Source organism: Microcebus murinus, chromosome 24 (genome assembly GCF_040939455.1).
Source record: "Microcebus murinus isolate Inina chromosome 24, M.murinus_Inina_mat1.0, whole genome shotgun sequence".
In the NCBI taxonomy this organism is placed as follows: Eukaryota; Metazoa; Chordata; class Mammalia; order Primates; family Cheirogaleidae; genus Microcebus; species Microcebus murinus.
In genome coordinates this window covers 9,448,634-9,466,328 of record NC_134127.1, presented here as the reverse complement: position 1 = coordinate 9,466,328, position 17,695 = coordinate 9,448,634, and the positions used below count along the sequence as shown (strand labels likewise).

Genomic DNA, 17,695 nt, shown 5'->3' with positions numbered 1-17,695 from the left:
ATATCTGTGTTTTCATTCATTTTCCCCTAGCGGATAAGCTGGCCTTGTCCCAGTCTGACTCTGATTTTGTTATTTGATCCCCAGATCTGTAACTCCTCTTGGACCATCTGTATTATTTCTCTGTCCTTGCTGATGTTTTGCAACATTCCCCAGCTTACTATCGTCTGCAGATTTCATTAGCATGCTGTTTACTACGTTCCGAAGATCATTAATAAAAATGAATAAACAGAAGACCTTATGCAGACATCTGTGGAATTTCTCTAGACTGCCTCCAAAACTTGATGACCATTCTTTCATTTAACTTTTTTTTTTTTTTTTTTGGCCACTCTTTCAGCCAGCTTCCTCCATGATCACCCTGTTCTCATCCCCAAGTGACTGCATTCCTACTGTGTGATTTTCCTGTACCACTTTGTAATTGTCTAAAGAATTCATCAGGTTTGTCTGACAGTATTTGCCGTTTATTAAATCCAAGTGTTAATGATAGTTTCCATTAACTTCTAGATTGGGGAAACTATATGTTACAGAATACATGCCCTACCTTGAGTTTCCCCCAGTTTATTAATGTTTTATTTAATACCTTAACTATAGATGGGGAAAGAGCACAAAGCCAATAGAAAGACTGAGTCTATACTCTGTACTTGGGAAAGCAACAGAACGTATATAGAGGACCATACATGTACATGTGCGTGTAAGTGGTTAACAGTAATCTTTCTGTCCACAAAGATACAAAGCAGTTGTGTCTGGTTTGGAATTATGAAGATTTATATCTAACTTATATTGAAAAATCAAACAACTAGATTTTCAAAACCAGAGCTGTATTTAGAGAATATCCGTGATGTACTTGGCACAGCGATAAGATGTGATTACGTCAGCCCTAAAAGGCAGTTATTTTCAGGTATACCAGTAACCTATGGTATTGTCATGAGAATTAGAAAAAGATGTCCCATCCAGGAAAATGCAGCCCGTGCCTGAGAGCAGAGCACAGGCTGCACCTAAGGCCCCCTTAGGCCAGATATCATTATGTACAGAGTACCCTGCCCAAATGTTCATGGCAGCCCTTATGGCTTTTGCTTTAAATGAAGAAGAGTAAGAAACATATAAGAATTAGATCTGGGATTAAAACAAATGCAGCTTCCTCAATGCCTTATTGCTTCTCTGCAGATAGAATAAATATGGATCTAACTCACTCTTCTGTAATTGTATACTAAATTCAAAAACAGTTTGTGCTTTGCCTAGAAAAGAATGGATATAATCTAATAAATAACCTTTTCTGCCGATATTCATCTTTGTTGTTTTTTTTTTTCCTAGTCTTCAGCTGTGTTGGCTTTGTTGCTATCATTATTATTGTCTCTTACAGCATCTAAAAAGAATTATGGAGAAGAATTACTGTGGCTCACAATTTCTTTTCACTATCTTTAAGTCTAGCTGAACTGTGTCTATTTCCTTCCCTGTTGGCCTGTGAATTTCAATCAGCATTATATGCCTTCATTATATTAAATACTAATCAATTTAATGAAATGCCATGTAAGCATTGTAAGACTATTTAACAAGGAATATTTTAAATCCTTTGACTTAAATTACTAGATATGTTTATAAAGGGGTAGAACTTTTGGCAATTGGAATGTGTATGCACACATACATATACATACATGTATACATATATCTATGTTTCTATAATATATATTTCTTAAAGCAAATGTTGTTATTTTCCAAAGCATCCTGTCTTTTCTTTCCCCTTTTTTTGGTTACCATTTTTATTTTCCTTGAGTGCTGTTTTTATTGAAATGTGTCTTCCACTTGAGCTCTAGAGCTTTTCCTTGTTGAATGATGTAGTTTTCTTGTTCAACAACTCTGACATTCAGGTAAATGGAAGGAAAATGGATAGGGGAGTTGTGTGTTCATAATGCCACTTTGCCACCCTAAAATCTATGCAGATAATCTACTTGGAAGGCTTTGAGCCCTGGTGGAATACAGAACTGTATAAGCATCCTACATTGATTTACAGCACCTGCTACAGCTGCTCGGCTCTTGGCAGGCGTTTTCTCTGCTGCCAAATGCTGTTGCAATTGCTGGGCAAATCTAGATGGAGGTTATATTTACTGGACATGTTTATTATCTACAGAGTGATCTGAGCCATAGAGGGCTAATTTCCCAAAGATCAATGACAAAGGGAGGATTTCAGAGGTTATCCTCTTTATCCAATTTCCTGTGTCCTAATGAGATGGCTGAAACCTGTTTGGAATCTTTCTGATTAGAAACTCTTCTGAGAGTCAATAAAGAGTATGACATCCATAAATCTCAATGAGAGGTGACTTGGCTGCCGACATGGTGATTCATGCCATGGAAAGCCTTTCTCCTCCCCGCCTGCAGGGCGTACCATTGAGGGCCAACCTGAGACAAGGTCGAATGTAAACCAAAGGTTTTGAGAGGACTTGGCTCCCTACTGTTGAGTTAAAAGGACTCTTCTTGCTATTAGAATGCACTGTGTCTAGTTTTTGCATTTCCCAATTCAATTCAATTCAACAGCAGTTCAATTCAGCCAAAATTGATTTGTTAAATGAGTGTTGGGTTTTCCAACTAAGAAGAAAAACACATTAAAAAGTGACTATAATATTCTGTGGTAAGGGTCACAGTACAGATCTGAACAAAGTGCAGTAAAAGACAGTCATGATAATAACTAATACTTTTGGGGGATATTCAGGTGTCAGGCAGTGTGCTAAGCGCTTCACACACGTTTTCTTTAACCCTAACAACAAACTCATGAGTTAGGTCCTATCATTATATACCCATTTTATAAATGAGGAAACTGAGACTTAGTTACTTACTCAAGTAACTTTCCATATTAACAAGATCCTTCCTGAACTCTATATTTCCCTCTGGTTGTCACCTCATTTATTTTGCCACTTCTTAGATAAACTTCTTGAAAAAAAAAAAGTTGACTGTATTTGTCATCTCTACTAATTTATTTCTCACTTGCTCCTCAACCCATCCAGTCTGGCTTCTGCCACTACCATGAAAATGAAATCATTAAATAGGCTGGCCAGTCCCCTCCATATGCCCCGATACATTATGTCCACATCACTGGATCACTTAGCTGCTTTTGCAATAATAAACCCCTCCTTCCTGTGACAATATCCTCTCTTGATTTCCTGTGACCACATTCTCCAGTGTTTCCTCCGAAATCATTAGCTGTTCCTTTCCATTTGATAGCACCTCTTCGTCTGCTTAATTTCTCATCATGGAAGCATTTTAACTTGAGCTCTGTGTCTTCTGTGCTATGTTCTAAACCTGGCTGGTACGAGGTACTTTCTGGCATTCTGATGGAGGCTGTAGGCTCAAGTTTTTAGGTGCATAACATACCTTGAATATCTTAAGGTATCCCAACCTTAGTTGGTACAAACAGAATCTCTACTTCTCCCAATTTTGTTTTTTCCATCGTTAGTCCAGTTGCTCAAGAAAACAGGAAGTCATCTGTTCTTCCTCATTTATCCTTTAACAGAAATGTTATTCTATCCATTAACAAGTTGTGGCCATTCGATCTCCATATTATCTCAGATCTTTCCACCACCTCTCAGGTGACATGTAAGGAGTAGGCTGTGAATAGACAAAGGTTTGGAATGCTGCAAAGACAGGGGCAGAATGAATCATTAGGGGACTCTTACAATACTTGAGCTGTGACTCAAGGCAGAGCAAAGACAATCTTACCTGGAGAGGAAGAGAATGAATTTAAAAGAGAATTGTCTACAATGGAAACTGTAGACAAAGAATTAAGAGTTCCGGATGCCTAGAAGTCTGAATAGGGTTCCTTGAAGTTACCTTTAAAACATTTCTGTTTCTTTTTATGTAGCCTTTAGACCTTAGGTTCTATGAAGTCCTTCAGAGACAGCGAACCGTATCATTTGGGGAATTTAAGCATGAGGATGGGAACAAAACTGAAAGGAGGAATCTTTCGTAGATTGAGTTGACAATAAAACCGCTTTCTACAGCCATTTATGCCAGAGACTGGTAAAACTAACTGGTAAGAACCAGACAGTGTGACCAAGTAGCAGCTAGAACAGTTCAATACGGGTCTTCCTTCAGAGCTTCCTCACTCCCGAACAAGCCAAGCTAAGCGAGAGTCAACTAGTCAACTTTTCTAGTACTCTGTATTGTTCTCTGGTTTTGTTTTCCTTTGTTTTGGCTGCTCATGCTACCTGATTAACTGAGATTGAGCCCTATCATCCTGTGTAAACTAAACCCTAAATTACATGATATGTGTTCTATCTTTTTGCCATATGCCTTCCATATCAGCAATGACTATGGAGAAGGCAAAGGCAGCCTGTGTTTTCCCTGATTTTGCAAACTTGCATTCTCTTAGCCTTGGGCATTTTGGCCTCCTCAGTGTCAGTCTGGTGTTCTAATAACTGAGAAAAGCAGAAATATAAAGACAGGACACTGTGAAAAATCACTTTGCCAACAGGCTTGTATTGAAACTGCCTCCAATGTGAGTCATGGAAAATAATAGTGATTAGGATAACGCAGTACACTGCATTCGGCGACAAGTTAATCCTCTTATTAACTTCACGGAAATATTTTGCTCCTTTGTCAGGTTGGAGTGATTGTGTGAGAATGTTGTAGTTCCCGTCTTCTTCTGTTCGTTGGGAACGTTGGAGAAATAGCTGTCACAATCAAAGCGTTGCAGGTTGAAATGCATTTAAGGCTGACTTTTCAGGGGTTGTGCATTGGCTTCATGCACATCATCTGTACTTGGAGTTTGGGTGTCTACTCTTTGAGGGTACATTGTCTTCCCTGCAGAGGGAGGGATTCCTTTCCACCTGTGCAGCCATCAGTCAGGGAAAATCAGTGGGGTCGTTCAGCTGCATGGTCGTTTCGTGTTGCCAAATGACGACAGAGCCCTGCTCTGGCGCCATGAGCTGGGGTGGCCTCCAGAGCATATCTGGCAATGAGCCAACAAGGTGATCCCTGCACTAGGGGGAAAAAAAAAACCCACAATGGCTGAAATTTCAGCTCTCCGTCTCTTTGCTGGGATGATTCATACAGCAGCACTGATATTGAGTCTCGGGAGAACGGTTCTCTTCCCGCTAAAAATATCCCAGTTCAGATTTATAATGTCAGGAGCTGATAAATTTGCTGGGGAAATGCAAGCAGTGTCACTGTCTTGCTAAGAAACCTGCTCTGATAAATTGATTGGAGTGAGGGAAGAAATTCCAAATGTGGCCGAGACCCGCGGCGCCTCTTCCCCCCCGGGATGCTGAGCAAAATGAGCATGTTCTTCCTTGCCATCAAAGTCCCCTTTTTCAAACGTAGTAAGAAGTAGAACGCACTAGGTTGAAAAGGAATGTAGAAAATGTCTTTTCCATCGGAAGAATGACATGGCAGAAAACCAGATCTTATCATCTGGGAAATGTTTTTGCTTTTCTGTGCAGAGAGGGGGGTTCCTTCCAAAGTCCTCTTTTCTCAAGACAAAAATTGCACTTAAGCAGCCTGGAGTTTCAGTGGTAACCTGTGATTTGACCAGGATCTCTTAATTTTTGAACTCAATAAGATATAGACTGTGTATACAGTTTTGTTTGGACTTCAGAATCTAAGTTTATATTACTGTCTGTTGCCAACCCTCCCTTTTCTCTCTTTAGTTGGTCAACAGCTTCTTAGAAGTATCATAGAATTGTCCTCTCTGTACCAACTGGCTTGAAATGATTTGTCATGGGCTTCGATTTTAATTTATTCAGCCTCGCTTAAGCATCTATTAGAAACCAAGCATCATAATTGGCATTTTTCTAAAGTGATGGAGGTGCAGTGTACTGATAATGAGATGGACGCACATACAATGAACTTATTATGAAACAAATCATAAACATAATAATTGATACATGAACCATTGCTATGAGAACTACACAGAGGAATTGCTTCTGCTAGGAAAAGACCAGGTAGGCTTCACAGAAGTAAAATTTGTGCTTGGGATTATACGATGAATGAGTTCTAGAAATTTCTCAGGGGAGAGGAGGATTTCTACCCAGAACAGTGTGGCTTAAAGGTAGGAAAAGTACCACCTGAGTTTGGAACTTAATCAAGGTATTTAGAGGGTTTAAGTAAAATTGTTTCCCATTGGTTTTTTGGCTCTTGCTAAATGACTTGCAAACAACTGCCACATTTGCTCTAATCATTTTAGATCATTAACTTTGAAAATTACTGTTTGTATTATTTTCTACTTTGGCCTTGTGCCGATAATGAGCTGACATCTAATGAACAGGTGGACAGTAGATGCCTGGAGCTTTGCCCTTGTTAAACACTTGACCTAGACTGCAAAATGTCATGGTAGCCTTCCCTACCAAAGCTTTGAGGACCCAAGTCTCAGTAATGACATCCTAATGATCTCATATGCTGTGCCATCGTTGGTGTTGATCATCAAGTCGTGAAGCAAACTCTGACATGATTATCACGGTCTCCTTGAAAGAAGAATAAAGGCTGGAGTTTTAATTCTGTGTAGCATTTACTCAACACAAGTTTATGTATTTAAAAGTGCTTAGGTCTTTCCTTCTTATGGTCCTACGTCTTAATATGCTTTCTTCTTAATGAGGGAATAATTTGTAGATTTGGAGCCTCAATTTCAATAGCAAGTGACCCGCCCAAAATGCTTAGGAAACAAAAAGTGTTTTTGTTCTGAGGTTCACTAGGAAATGCAGGATAGAAAGATTTCATGTAATGGTAAAAGATGATGTAGCATGTGCACTTGCTGAACTATTTTGAAGAAGAAGAAGGATGTCTACGATTTATTTATTTTGAAACACATCCACAAAGAAGATGAAGGGATAGAGGGATAGGCAAATAGATAGATATGTTACAGAGCAAATATAGTAAAATGTTAATCATAGAATCTTGCTCTGGGAATGTAGGTATTGATTCTAAAGTTGTTTTAACTTTGTGCGATGTTTGAAACATTAATAATATAATATTGCGGGAAAAGGCAAGGTAGCATAGAACAAAACTGGTGAAGGTGTTTGGATAAGAATTATAGCATACTTAAAATGAAGAGAAATTTCTCTGACTTATCAAAAAGTAGACACAAATAAAGAAGTAGCTGTGTCTGGGACCCAAAGGTACACAATCTTTCTTTACCATTAGCTTATGAATCTGTCAGATGAGAAAAAAGATTATTCTAGAAAGAAAGAGTAGTTTGCTTTAAGGGCTAGATTCTCAGTCCACTCTACCATATATACATAGATTTTGTTGTTGTTGTTGTTTTTTTCTTCTGTATATAAAATATCTATATTCTTCACAGGTAAGGCAATTTTTTCCTTCTCAGTTTTTCAGCATGTATTGAGCACTTGCTGTATTCCAGGCATGGTGCTAAGCTCTGAGGTTTCAGCGAGGAAACACATGAGAAAGTTTAACATCAAGAAATGGAAAAGAAGATAATAAGGTGATGTGACAAAATGAAAGGACTTATAAAGTGCTGTGAGAGCCCCAAAGGGGGAGCAGTCGCTCTGATTTGGGGCAGGTGACTTAACCTTTTTGGGCCTCAGTATTTTCACCGGCAAAATCTGACCAGTTATAACTGTTAACCCATTGCCTGTTCAGTAGCAAGACCTTAGTGAATGATCACTGATGTCTTTGACCTAGAGAGGGGACCAAATTGGGGGAAAAAAAATTAATACATAAATAGCCACCACCTTTGCTCGACAGATACAGATCCTTCTTATTCCCCACCCCTCCCCTATGCCACGCCCTTTGTTGCCTTCAAAGAGCTATAAAATCACTGTCCTACAGCTGGAACAGGCCTTGCCATGGATTTGGGGCAGATACTCCCTTCCAACCCCTCTTTAGTGACGAGGACACTGAAGTGACTTTGACTTGAGAGAAGTGACTTGTCTCAGGTGTTATAATCACTGATAAAGCCGGGAACATGCAGGGTAATGAAGCTTTTCCTGTAGACAGAGGTTGAAGAAAAGTCACAGTCCTCTGGAAAGACAGTTTACGATTTCCTGGGAGGCAAGAGAGAAAATGCTGAGAAACATTTTTACATTGTTAGAGTGTGTTCATTGTTCCTGGGAAACACCTGTTCAGTTGCCTTGCATCAAGCCCTCCTGCTGAATTGTCTGTATGGCATGCATAACCCTTGTTATGGGAGTGACTGGCCCATTAATTAAATCAATTTTTAATTATTTTAATTGTAGGTTGATACTCACAATCTACAGAATCTGTATTTCTTAACCCCACATACATTTATGCAGAGGCATAGATTTATTAGGAGGCAAAGATTGCCTCTCTCTTTGTGAAAATGGAGTCACTTCTTTGTATTTGTATTTTATTGGATTGATGAGACATGGAACATTTTCCCTGACAAGTCAGAGATGGCACTTAGAGACTTGCTCATTCACAACTTTTAGTTAAGGTCTCTGGGAGTTCCCAGTATGGGAGCCAACGGACCACACTGGCTTTGAACTCAAGTACTTTTGAGGGAAAGCCCTGCTCAGAGTGAAGATACAGGTTCTTCATACTAGGGGAGAATATTTCTTATCATAGAGGAGAGAAAGAAGGGAAGTTGAGAGAAATAGAGAGGAGAAGGAGAGGAAGACAGAGAATGAATGGGATTTTATTGCAAAAAATTTAATTATTGGTTTCTTAATACTATTAAATTTTGTAAAAGTAGCTGTCATAAGATAGGAAATTAAGCAAAATTATAATTAAACAGGTAAATATCAGTGAAAGAAATAGGATCTCCCTCAAGCAACCGTGCAGAATAGTCAGAAATACTGAAGGATGTTTCTAGAATGCAGTTCAGATTCTTATACGCTTCAGTTGAGAAGCCAGTGTAAGTAGAAGAGTAGATGCACAATCTGAAAACTATAGATTAGAAAACACGCTAGAGCACAATTTTTAGGTGAAATGAAAAGGCGAGAAAAGTCAGAACCATGCTCTCTACTTGGGAATGGATTGGGTTTTGCTCCATTGAACAGACTGTAAAATGCATTATTGATTAACAAGGCAGGTCTTACGTGCAGTGGAGGCAGGGACAGGACATACTGAATAATCTTGGCTGGTTTGTGCTTTGGAGGAGATGGAATGTCAGAAGGAAGGCAGGGAGCCCCTGTACCTCCCATTGTTTTCTATTCCTTCCCAGCCTCAAAAAGTGAGAATGCAGGCAGCTGCTTTTGAGGACAGTGTTTTTAAATTTAAAAGCTCAACCCTGGAAAAATCTGTACCTTCATCCTGTGCAGTATTGGGCATTTCTATAAAGGTAAAAATCAAATCCCTTCATATAACTCAAAGAGCTGGTAATGTGGCCCACAGCTGTGACTTCCCCAAGCCCAGATTTTAAAAAGAGAATTGGTTTTGATAAATAGGGTGGAGTGTGAATGCGTAGGCAAAGGATTACTTCGTAAGTGGGAAGAAAGGGAAGGAAGAGATAATTTTCAGTAAAAGTCTCCTACGTGCCAGGCACTGTACTCTACTTGTGTTGCTTAATTGAATCCTCACTATCTTTTAAAGTAACAAGACAAGAAGATGTTGATTTTTTTATAAGCAGTGGAGCTGGGATTTGAACCCAGGTCCGTAGAACTTAGGTCCCCGTGTGTTTTCTATTACGTTGACAGCGTGTGCCACCTGGCTCATGACTTTTCAAGCATTTGCTGGGTAGAAGATATAAAAAAAAGCTGAAATTCAAACTAGTATCCTTTTGTCTGTATTAGCTGCTCTAACTGAAAATACTGCTAAATGAGGCTTGGGGAGTAGATGTGAATTTTGATTATTCAGTCCCCTGCTGAGAATCAGCCAAATCATATTATTTCTAGTAGGGAGAAATAAAGGGGAAAAAAAAGCCTAGGTTTCTGGAAATATTGCTATGGGCTATAAGGCAAATTTAGATGTTAAAAGTGATAGTTGCCAAAATTTGTCAAGTGCCAAGATGTTCTCTTGTGTTAAAAAAAAAAAAAAAAAGTGGAGGATTTATTGTCAGAAAATTATGAGTCTTGCACTGGCCAAATTCACATCAATGAGATACTTGTTTTTTCTTGTGTTTGGCAGGTTGTGAAAAGGAAGGGGGGGGGGCGGGTCACTGGGAAGAGGTGAAATGGGACCCAGAGGCAATTTTTAGTATAACACACACATGCCCACGTGTTAACCCCCTTTCACAGAGTTACCTGCACGTGGCAGGTTTCATGATTAAAAAGACAAGTGAGCAACATACAGTGCACTGGGGCATGGGTTCCGTTGTGCAATTTTTTTCTATTTCTAAGTGAGTTTTCCATTGCCTACTTAGTCTCTTACCACTGCTATTCACTCTGGCCAACTTGTCTTAAAGCTCAGAGTGAGGTAGGTCAGAGGATTCAGGATCAATGGCAAACAATAGAAAGATAATTCAATCACACATTTAACTTTCTAGTGGCCACATTTCTAAAAAGTGATTTATCTAAAATTATCATCTGAACCTGTTATTCATATCAAACATGGTTAATGAGATATTTTATAGTTTTTTTCATAGTCTTCAAAATCTAGTGTGGGTTTGCACTTCTGTACATCCTAATTCAGCCAAGGCACATTGCAAATGCTCAGTAGCCACGTGTGCCTGGTGGTTTGTCTATTGGACAGCGCAGGTCTAGACTAGGAATGCGGTCACTCAGGGTGTCCGTTTAATGCATTCGCTATCTTCCACCATCTCATGGGATTATCTGTTCCTGGACACCATTTGTATCCCATCTGAGAAAAGGAGACAGCCCAGAGAGGAATATGTGAGTTGATTATTTCTGCATAGAATTTAGTGGAAGGGAACTGCCTTTCCTTTTTTCAGGAAGATGAAATCTTTATCATCTCTGCCATTCAGTGTAATACCTGTATACAAGGTAATAGAGACAATATACATATGTGCGCTCCTATGTGTGTGTGTTTCTAAGTATATGAGGGACTGGAATACATCCCAGAACACAACACACTAAAACTTGTGATTCAACATAATAGGTGTAGGAAATGAGCCTCCAATAAAAACTCGCTTTAATTCAATAGAATTAAAGACTAGAATAAAAACAGAATACAAGGAAGAATAGGAATTAAGTTTTACATGGCCATAATCAATTCAGGCACATTTTGTTAGTTCCTGGCCTTCTGTAACTTAAAGAGAAAAGAAAGTACCACCCTTAGGCAAATTCCTTGTCGTATTAGAGCTCCCTTCGTCCTGTTATGTGACTTTATGGCAGTTTTAAATTCATCACACATTACTGGGTTATAGGGTACAGAGGCGTGCGCTTGCCTAAAGAGAAAGAAGTAGGTGTAATGTTTTGAGGGTCCTTCTATGCAGAGAACATAGTGACTATGCTATTGCTCTAAAAGGAGACAGTCTTGCCTGGCAGGAAGATTTTTTTAATTTTTAATTTTTAATTATTATGAGTCCATAACAGTTGTATATCTTTATAGGGTACATGTGATGTTTTGATACAGACATCCAATATGAATTAATCAAATGAGGGTAATTGGGGTATCCATCACCTCAAGCATTTATCATTGCTTTGTGTTACGAACATTGTAATTCTGCTCTTTTAGTTATTTTTAAGTATACCCTAACTTATTGTTGATTATAGTCATTTTGTTGTGCTATCAACTATTGTTCTAACTATATTTTTATACCCATTCACCATCCCCACGTTATTCCCTCCTTCCCTCTACTCCTTCCCAGCCTCTGGTAACCATAATTCTATTCTCTGTCTCCATGAGATCAATTGTTTTTAATATTTGCCTCCCACGTATGAGTAAGAATATGTGAAATTTGTCTTTCTGTGCTTGACTTATTTCACGTAACATAATGTTCTTCAGTTCTATCCATGTTGTTGTAAATGGCAGGATTTCATTTTTTTTCTGTGACTATATAATATTGTGTCTATATACCACAACTTCTTTATCTATTCATCCATGAGTGGACACTTAGGTTGATCCCAAGTCTTGGCTATTATGAATCGTGTTGCAGTAAAACACGAGAGCACAGATATCTGCTCAATGTACTGATTTTCTCTCCTTTGGATATATATCCAGTATGGGGATGGTAGTTCCAGTTTTAGTTTTTTGAGTAACCTCCATGCTGTTTTCCACAGTGGTTGCATTACTTTACATTCCCAACAACAGTATATGAAGGTTCCCCTTTCTCCACATCTCCTTGCCAGCATTCATTATTGCCTGATGTCTTTTTGATGAAAGCCATCTTAACTGGGGTGAGTTGCTACATCATTGTAGTTTTGATTTGTATTTCTCTGATGACTAATAATGTTGAACATGTTTTCATCTACCTGTTGCTTGGGCAGTTTTGCTGTTGAGAGAGTCTCGTGTGTTTTTCAGTTTGTCCATTGAATTCTTAAGCTCCAGAATTTTTTATTTTTTTAATTTCAGTGTCTTTGTTAAATTTCTTTGATAAGCTGCTGAATTCCTTCTCTGTGTTTTCTTGAGGTTCATTGAGCTTCTTCAGGACGACTATTTTGAGTTCTTTGTCTGGAAGGTCATATATCTACATCACTCCAGGATTGGTCACTGGTACCACCTTATTTAGTCCGTTTAATGGGGTCATGTTTTCCTGTGTGTTCTTGATGCTGTGGATATTTGTCGATGTCTGGACTTTGAAGAGTTAGGTATTTATCTTAATCTTTGCAGTCCAGGCTTGTTTGAACCTGTCCTTGAGAAGCCTTTCCAGGTATTCTAAAGGAATTGAGTCCTGTGGTCTTAGGCTCCGGCCACTGCAGCTGTCTCAGTACTGCACGTGCCTCGAGGCCAGTAATGCCATGACTTTTGCAGACTCCTGCTGGTATAGACTTGGTGGACTTGGGTAAGATATGGTATAATTCCCTGGATTACTAGGCAAAGTCTCTCACTCTTTTCCCTCACTACATGTGCTGGGCTACTGGAGTTAGGGGAGGAGTATTATGGGCACACCCTCATGGCCACCAGCACCAGGTCACACCTGAAGCCAGCCCATTCTCACCCAAAGCCTGTGGTGACAGTGGCCTGGCTACCTCAGATGTTTATTCAAAGTCCAGGGGCTCTTTAGTTAGCAGACGGTGAGTCCTCCTGGGACTGGTTCCTTCCCTTCAGGGCAGCATGCTTCCTCCTGGCCCAGGGTGAATCTAGAAATGCCTTCCAGGAACTAATGCCTGTACTCACGGGCTTCAGGGATCTGCTTGGTACTTTATTTTGCTGTGGCTAAGCTGCTACTCACTCTGCAAAACCCTGTGTCCTCTGAGCTCTTCCCTTATCCTTTCCCCAAGTGGAAGAAGATTCCGTGAGCCTCACTGCCTATAGGTGGGGGGAGGGGAGCCAGGTTGGCTGCCACCACTGGTGTCTCCGTGGGTCATGTGCATCCCAAGTCTGCTGGCTCTGAGCCAGCACAGCTGCAGGAATTGCCCAAGGACTGCAGCCTTTGTGGCCCGACTGCCTCACGAATTCAGTGCAGAGCCCAGGCTGCTGTATGTTGGCTGGTGGTGGGGCTAGGCAGAACTTGGGTTTTGGGGTAGAGGACTTCCCTCTGGCTGGGCTTCTCCCCTGTGCCATGTTCATCTGTGCCTGGGTGGCCCTGAGTTTCAGTGCAAAGTCCCAGAGTCACTTTACCCCCCCCCCGACTTGCAGGGAATGGGACAGCGATGGTGTAGGCAATGCAAGACTGTCTTTTCTGCCCTCTTCAGCATCTCTCTCCTTGATAGAATGTCACAACCAGGTAGTATGATTGCTCACCTGATTGTTGGTTCTTCTGAATGGATAGCTGCTTAAATGGATAGTTGCTGAATTTGGTGTTCATGTGGAGCAATGGTTACTGGAGATTTCGTTTTGGCCACCTTGCTCTGCCTCTTGGGAAGATGATTAAAATGTCCACTTGAGCTGTGAGTCTGGCAGTAGCCTTTGCTTTGGGAAAATATGCTTTACTATTATTATATCAGTTTCTGGAATATCCTTATCTAAACATTTGGAGAAATTAATGAAAATGTTAGGTTTTTTTCCTGTGCACTTAGGGTGCGATCAAGTTTTTTTTTTAATTTTCTAATGCCTGGATTCATTCATCATGATTTCTTTAGGAAGTGAAACAGAACTAGCAGGACTGTCATTTGGATTTGTAGTGATTGTGAGTGTGTAGTTCCCTACAAGAAAAACAATGTCTGTAGAACAATGGACTTTGGGGTCAGGAAGACATGGGTGGAAACTTGTTTCTGCTACTTAGCTCTTCTGTGACTTTGGAAATCACCCAAGCCTTCTGATTCTTCCTTTGTTAATATCTGTTAATGGTAAACTCTCTCACATATCATTACTGGGAGGAGGAAATGAAGGCATTTAAAAGATCTGGTACAGGGCTTAGCACATACTGGTTGTTCGGTAAATATAAGTTCCTTTCTCTTTTACTCCTCTAAAAACTTCTTGTTCTTTTTATTTTCTACTCCTAAACCCTGTGCCTTTAGAATTTCTGTCAGAATACAGATTGGACTTGATTGTTTAAGTTAAATCTCTCTCTCTTCTTCTTTGTTTTGTATTGATTAATATAATTAATCTGATTAGCAGTATAAAACTATGGATCAAGTTTCTAAAAATTCTATACCAGACACCTGTTTGGTACTTACCATATTCCGGTGCTAGGCTCTGGGAAAACAGCAATGACTAATACAGCAATAGCCCTAAAGGAGCCTTACAGTAGTCTAATCTGTGGGCTAGACTCTGCAGACAGTATTGGCCTCATATTGCTGAATTTGGGAGAGGGTCAGAATCCCGGGAGAATGCAAGATTAGCTCCTGGCACCATCTTGATGGATCATGGAAGAACACCATGTACCACATTGAGTTGAAGTCATCTTAGCCCATCGTTAATCTGTACAGCCTCATCTGGATAAATTCAAGATTATCTTGGAGCCTTTTGGAATATTGAGAAGAGCCGGCTGTCCCCAACTGACATTTTGAGAAATACAGGATGCAGAGATTCCAGATGAGCAGCTACCATTTTGGGGTATGCAGGAACTGGGTTTCCTGAGACCAGAGTAGGAAGAAGGGGGAATGATTTAATTAGCTTTGACTTTTAGAAACAAGTCTGCCATGGGAATGCTGCAACCTAATCCAAGTGAAAAGTCATGGGAGACTTCAAGCATGGCTGGGAATGAAGGGGAAGGGGCGGATTCATTGGCATTACTAGTGACAGGTTGAATGGAGGCTGTAAAAGGAAAGAAATCTGTATGCTCTGATCCATTCAGTCTCATTGTCTACTCTTCACACTTGCAGGGTCGTGGTGTTTTTATTCCAGACTTTACGAGGTGTAGGGTTCTTCCCTGACAGTTGCTTGAAGCTGTGGGAATGAATAAGTTCACCCAGGGAGTGAGCTCAGGGGAGGATTTAGAATGCAACACTGAGGAATACACTATGGAGGAGGGTATAGTGGAGATCCATTTTTATCTAAACCATTTCTGGAGGCCTCTGGATGGCCTGTAGTCTTTGGCGGGCTACTTACGGAAAGGTCTTTGCTCTCATGAAGCTTGATCACCAAATCTGGGAGCTTATTTTATTCTGCCTCTTTGGAGTCATGTTAGACTCCAGAATCATTAACTTTATTTTCCCCAAATTTTATATCTCTTGGGAATCTTCTAAAGATTTTGGTTTCCATTCTAGGGAGTCCCTTTTGTCAGCTCATTGTCAAAGAAGCAGTGATTCTCAGTGCTCTGAGTGCTATACTCAAAACTCACTTGGCGATCAGAACCTTTTCACATAGGGGCTCAGCCCTAAACTCCTGGGATGCTTCTCTTTTTCCTCCTATACCCAGACAAGGGAATATTACCCAGAATCACACTAATACACTTTTACAGCATTTGTGTTATTGAATGATACATTAAAATTTAATAAACATCATGAGAAAAGGGTTGTTCTCTCACTAGGCTGTTACAATTTGTTGTACTTCTGTTCCTATTCATTTGTCTCTGGTTTGATTTAGCTTTTTTTACTTAGTAGGGATCTAATGATATGCCTCAGTGAAACTTTAGAGATGACTTTCCGTCTTTGGAAATTTGTTTCATAGTTTCAAGAAGCAAGACTGGAGAGAATGATTTGCATTAAGAGATTCGTGTGTTGAATGTGGGTTTAAATTAAAAGTAACTTAATTTACTCAGAGTTGGACATTAAAATTGGTTGAGATGTGCTTACTTCACTTTGGAAGTCACTGTAAATCAATGCCAATAGAGCAAAAAGCATTTTTTGTCCTCTTGATGTTCCTTTCTGAAGGATTCAGAAGGTTGGAAGAGAATCCAAATCAGTATAGGAAGCCAGACCTATTAGATCCTAGCAAAAATTTTTAAGAAGATCCATTTAAAGAAATGCATCTTCTTGCATACTGATTCTCACATCTTAACCCTAAATCTAATGGCAGGAAAGGTTGTTTAAGTTAGTGTAGCATCTTGCTGTGCACAGTGTTAAGAAGAAATAGGTCTACTTAAACTAATAAAGATTTGGCCAGACATGGTGGCTTGTGCCTGTAATCCTAGCACTTTGGGAGGCTGAGACAAGAGGATTGCTTGAGGCCAGGAGTTCAAGACCAGCCTGGGCAACATGGTGAGACTTCATGTCTATAAAAAAAATAATAATTAGCCAGGTGTACTGGCACATGCCTGTAGTCTCAGCTAATCAGGAGGCTGAGGCAGGAGGATCACTTGAACCTACGAGTTTGAGGTCAGTGAGCTGTGATAATGCCACTGCACTATAGCTCGGGCTACAGAGCAAGATCCTGCCTCAAAAAAACCCCAAATTGGTATGAAATATCTATGTTTCTCCCTTTACTGGAGTTTAGGCCATTGTATTCTATCACTCTTAGACAAGGAGGAGCCTATCAGAGTGAGATTCTTTTCATTTATAAGACCAAAGGAAATGAAAGTAGGTTTTTGATCATCTACTAAAAGGAAAAGTGTATCCCCATTTTCTCAGAACAATGTGGAGCCCTCTGTTTTCATTTACAACGTCTTGGCCCTCTGTGTAAATATTTCACCCACAGTTACATCTTATACATCTAAGTTGAAGTTAACTGTTCTTTCAGTAACATTCTTTATTTTAGATGTAAAAGTCTCTAGTCATAAAGAATGACCGTAGCATTATAAGTTATCAGCCAGGCATATTCTCATTTAAGAATGAAAACAGCACTTGTAAATGAAATATATGTCTGTATCTAATTTTCTGGCTTTTTAGAAAGGGTTACTGTGATAGTTGCTTATTTATTGGGAACCTACTTTGTGAAGTTAATAATTGTTAAAAAGTAACAAATTCTTACTGTGAAGATGGTAAAGCTGAGATTTGACTTCAGAAACAGTTGAACTTCAGGCTGTGGCTTACCTGGGCTATTACATTTTTCCTTCCAAGCATTAGGAGACAGGAATGGGATGGCAAGACAGGGTTTCTGCTAACACATTTGAAGAATGGGATACAACATGTATGTATATGCATGTATGTGTATGTATATGCATGTTTGTATATGTGTAACAGTTGGTTACAGGGAAACATCACAATTACATACCAGTGTATTCAGGGGATGACAGGGTTAGGTGCATGAGCTTGGGGTCTTGGCACTTCAACTTACTTGCTCTGTGACTTTGGGTAAGTTACTTGACCTCTCTGAGGCTCCCTTTCTTTATCAGTTCAATGGAAATGATAATAGTATCTGCCTCTCAAAGTTGCAGCGAACAGTAAATGAGATAATACTTAAAAAAAAATAAAAA

General features: G+C 39.7%; 1 protein-coding gene and 1 long non-coding RNA gene across 2 annotated transcripts in view; both read left to right on the top strand.

Moving 5' to 3' along the window:
• The window catches only part of NRG1 (neuregulin 1), a 1,019,909-nt gene that overhangs the window by 272,942 nt on the left and 729,272 nt on the right, over positions 1-17,695 (top strand). The gene's annotated exons all lie outside the window — the stretch shown is intronic.
• The window catches only part of LOC142864130 (uncharacterized), a 62,682-nt gene extending 44,987 nt beyond the window's left edge, over positions 1-17,695 (top strand). Inside the window, exon 2 of the long non-coding RNA XR_012914708.1 lies at positions 1-17,695. This exon is cut by the window's left edge and continues 16,513 nt beyond it. This is a non-coding gene — a long non-coding RNA (uncharacterized LOC142864130).